We start from the raw sequence: 5,015 nt of genomic DNA on the forward strand, positions 1-5,015 counted from the left end.
AAGTCCCATATTTCTCTCCTCATCTGGGGCAGAGAGACACATATATAATAAATCAGTCCCCAGGATCTGTCTTGACATTTTGCAGTTTCTCAAAGTAGTCCATCAAAGTAAACCTTGTTGGTGTCCATAGATCCCCATCTAAAATTTATTACTATTAAAATCATTTACATTGTAGACAGAGGTCGAGGCTTTGCCAAAATCCTCAAATTCTTAAAGAACTGAAAGCACATCTTCTTCTTCTTTGGTATCTTCTAAGAACAGCATATGCTACGGGTACCTAATAAAACCTTCCTGAATTCAAAACTGTATGAGAGAATACGTTATTTGCCTATGTAGATTTAGCCAATGTTAAAACCAAAATAAAACAAAACCAGTAATAATGCATATATATGTACGCATAACATATATAATTTGAGATGATTTTTGCTCTCAAATATGTTTCATGTAATATGTATAATGTATGTCTATTCTAGAGCCTGTGGTACGTGAGGGATATATATATATGCGCATACATATACATATAGCCTATAATCAAACTGGAAGGTCCCTACATGTAATTATTGTAGTGTCTCATCCATCTGACGTGATTAAAGAAAGTACATTCGGTCTGTGGCCATGCTACCCTGAACAAGCTCGATCTCGTCTGATCTCAGACTCTAAGCAGAGTCGGGCCTCGTTAGTACTTGGATGGGAGAACACCTAGGAGGACCAGGTGCTGTAGGCCTAAAAAATAAAAAAAATAAGGGATCGTAAGCTGACAAGGTCCTTGCAATCTGTGAGGTCAACCAAGGGTTGCCTCATCCAAAAAAAAAATAAAAATAAAAATAAATTTTAAAAGTACATTCAAAGTAATTGAGAAAAGTACTTTGAAATCCAATGCTTGTTTTGATTTAAATCTCTCGAATACAATTATTTTCAGAATATACTCCATACAGTGCTATAATCTAATAAACATATACATTGAAAGTTATATAATCTTTGAAAAAGTCATTCAAGGTCACCATGGTGACAAGTGGTTTTGCTATGTGGTGGAGGCTAATGGCTTGAGAATGGGCATGCCTGCCAATGTATTTTTTTTTACCAAATCCTCTCTAGCTCTTATATTTCTCCTCATCTGCCCCATTTTCACAAGAGGAATGCAAAATGGTGAACTCTTTGGCCTACTGGGCAATAGGCCTGACTCGCATTCTACAAAATTAGTAATTAAATCAGAGGCCGATGCTACCTTCGCTAACCTTTTTTCTATAATGACATATATCTTCACTCAATATAAAACATCCTCTGATATCCTCCAGTCTTTAAGACATTTTGTTTTGCAGGCACCAGTGATCCCTTCAATATTCGTCAGCTTACTCTCAGTCTCTTCCTCTCTCCTGCCTCTCTTTGTTCCTTCCTCATTTGCACAAAATTAACAGAGAAGCATCCCCATTGGTGGATTTGGGGATTATAATTCTAAAGATCGTTAAAGGTGGAAATGCTTTTCTCAAGGAAAAGATAAATAAAACAAAAAAATTAGTTATCATTTCAGTTCTAAATAAGTATAATGCTTGAATCTTGAGACAACTGCATTTCTAAGAATCGAATAATTGAGTTTTACTGTGTAATATATTCCTATTGCCTCACTCTACTTGGAAAAAAATCAAAATGTATTTGGATTTTATTATGATTCTTGAAATACAACCTTTCAAATTAATAGGGCATTTCTATTTTTAATATTCATTTCACAGATTTATATATTCATTTGTTTACTAATGAGACAGGTCATTTTTAAATGGAGGGCCATAGAAGCAAGTTAATTTAAAATAAGGAATAAATCAGGGATCTAAGATTTTACATTCTCAGTTTAACACTCTATCCCATGCTTCCAAATTTCTCCTGAATCATACCCTGATAGCTACTTTTTCAAATTTCGACTGTTTAATTTCCAAGTGTTCTTCCCGTGACAGGCACTGGGACTGTTACAAGAACTTAAAGGAGAAGAGGCAGTATCTATCTGCTCAAGGTTTCAAAGTCTATCACACACACAATCCTATCAGCACACAAAATGTAATATTTTTTTTAAGGTAAAATAAACTTAAATTGAATTTATACACATGTTTGGGGACTTCACAGAGCTTTCTCAAATCATGGGAAGCCCTAGAAAAGGGACAACTAACTAGGATAGCTACCTTCAAGGACCATTGTTTTCTTCCTCCACCTACCCAAAGAATCAGCTCTCTCATTCCCCGTCAATACTGGTAACAATTCTGGTGCCTCCAAGCTCCTAGAATATTACAAACAAATGTGGAACCAGAGCATAAAGGATCACTTTTTAAACCATATTTTTTAAATTGGAAACAGAAGTTAATTTTGGGATCTTCTCCTAAAACTCTTAGTATTTAAACTCTACCCCCGAAACATCCCATAACTATGCTATCTCCATCTTACACGCACTTTTTAAAGCTATGTCAAAGAACACATTCTAGTTAGATAGTCAGTAAATGACAGGGTATGGTCTACCTTCAGGGACTTCTGTGCAATATCAGCATTACATTCTACCTTCTAGACAAAGCAACACTAATCTGAATGTTCCTTCACACTTCTTCTCTCCATCATTCGCTTCCATAATCATTCTCTCGAAAACAAAATAAAACAAAAACTCCTTCACTTCATTTTCTTCAGGTCTTCTAAAACAGCAACGTCTCCTTTAACTGTCTTTTCCTACTTGCATAACTCTTGAACTCTATAACCCCTGTATCATCGGGTATGACGTCAGATTATTTTTAACTACTTATTTTAAATAGCTTCTCCTGTGTTGTGGATGCTGTGTTCAACACATTTCTAATACAATTCGTTGTCTGCCCCTCGTCCCACTCCCCCTGTAGACACCATCACTCTCACTGTTTCCTCAGCAGACGCCCCCATGGCACCCTCAACTCCTCCATCTCACATGCAATCAATTGCCAAGATCTACTTCTTATAATATTTTAAACCTATATTTTTATCTCCGTTCTATTACATTCTTTAATTCAGGCCCTCATAAATTGTAATTTCTTGATAAAACCACCTAACTGGTCTCCCAACCTCTAATCTTGAACCTCACCATCACCCAGGGCAATCTACCCTCCACACTGCCATTGGACTGGTCTTTCTAAAAATCATAAACTTCATTACTTCTCCTGCCTAAAATCCTGCAGGGTTTCCCCATTGTATTCAAGGTAAAATTCATACAACAGCATGAACGACAAGCTCCCTGAGTCTGATCTGGCCTTGTCTGACCACCATTTCCAGCCCCACTTCTGACCACCAGCACCCACTTTAGTAAATAATTATAGCTATTGCTAATACGTAGGGGCTACTTCCTCAGTCATGGTGTTAAGTGACTCACATGGATTTTTTTTTTCATCCATGCCCCAAAATGATTCTATAAATGAACTGTTTTACTATCTCCATTTTATAGGCTTGCCAAAGGACACGGAGCTGGGGTGCTGCCACAGGTGGTCTAACTCTGTGCTCTAAACCTGTGACCCCCCCATATGTGTGACCCAACACTTTTTCACATCTCTGTGCTTTATACTTTGCCTAAAAGTGTCTTTTTTCTCCATTCAAATGACAGTTCTGCCTCTTTTTCTCTAGACTTTGGTAAGTAGCTCCAAGCCCCAGGCAGAATTGTAACTTCTTTCATTTTAATCATAAAATGTGTTTTATACACACTTCTATTTAGTGCTTATCTTAAACCACTGACACACATCAGTTTATTCCTCACCCCTGACCCAACTCTGGAGAAAACTAAAAGACAAAGAAACTGAAGGTGCCTTTTACCTAGGGCTGAAACTTGTAGGAGGGTCCCATTCTTTATAAATCCTCGAATGGAAGGCACGCAGAGATTATCGATGGTGCTAGAGGGGCCTCTCTCTTCCCTTTCTCACTTCTCTCACCAGCTGTTTTCAGAAAGGTAAGATCAGAATTGGTGAGCGGGGTTTGGTTCATAACAGAATGGTGAGGTGAACTGAGCCATAGAGCATGGAAGACACTTGGCTAGGCTTTTGATTAAAAGAATTGCAAAAAAGAGGGCTCTATTCATTGGATTAGGAAAAAAGATCAGATAGGCTTTGATTTGAAGGCCAATTTGGACCCAGTATTTACATGCCTGCCTGCCCCCTTGGTTAACTCTTAAAGGACGGGGATCTGACTTTGAAATCATTCCACCTCCTTGTTATCTACTGCTCTTTACCTATAAACCTCACAAGGTATTTGTTGGAAAAAAAGAATCAACCGAAGGAAAAAACAAAGGTAACGAATGAAAGAAACAACACATGTATAGCTATTTTTGCTATACATCCACTATATTAGTATGTAGAACTTAATGAGAAAAATTCATATGGGTAAAATTATCATCAGTGGGAATTCAAGAGAGTTCAAGAGATTTATCCATTAAAGAATTTAAGGCAAAACTGATTCCCTAGAGGACTACTTTGTGGAATCACTACCAGTAGAGTGGGACCCTCTGTCAGCAGAAGAGAATGGCTGTGAGAATAAAAAGCACTACCCATCAAAGAGCCGTGGTCCAGCACACTGTCCCAGTGATCACCCACCTCGATGGACCCCAGACACTGCCTCCCGACCCTGCGTTAAGAAATAACAGTGATGATGTGATGAAATTAAATAACACCCTAATAAATAAACCTTTTAAACATTTTTCTTAACATCTGACTTAATGCTGTTTGACATGACGATAGGTTTCAAAATATAAAATAATATATAAATAAATATATAAATAAAATAAATACACTATAAAAGAGAATTCCAGAGAGGTTCTTCCTAGTAATATTCCTGAAAGTAGTATCCTATAATCTAGATTTCTTTTGACCATTGGAATTTCCCAATAAATCTGGCTTAAGGAAAAAGAGGAAAAGTGTACAAAATATAAAAATATAATATAAAGAGAAAAGTGTGGTCACAATCAAACATTAACATCAATGAAGAGGCTAATAAACAAACAATTGTGTCCATAAGTGATGCTGTTGTGTCCGTCT

At 37.0% G+C, this 5,015-nt stretch overlaps 1 pseudogene; it reads left to right on the plus strand.

Annotated features, from left to right (window-relative positions):
• Positions 1 to 605: 605 nt before the first annotated feature.
• LOC120596443 (uncharacterized) lies at positions 606 to 724 on the plus strand (annotated as a pseudogene).
• The last annotated feature ends 4,291 nt before the right edge of the window (positions 725 to 5,015 follow it).

The sequence above is a fragment of the Pteropus medius genome, unplaced genomic scaffold (genome assembly GCF_902729225.1).
Source record: "Pteropus medius unplaced genomic scaffold, Ma_sr-lr_union100, whole genome shotgun sequence".
In the NCBI taxonomy this organism is placed as follows: Eukaryota; Metazoa; Chordata; class Mammalia; order Chiroptera; family Pteropodidae; genus Pteropus; species Pteropus medius.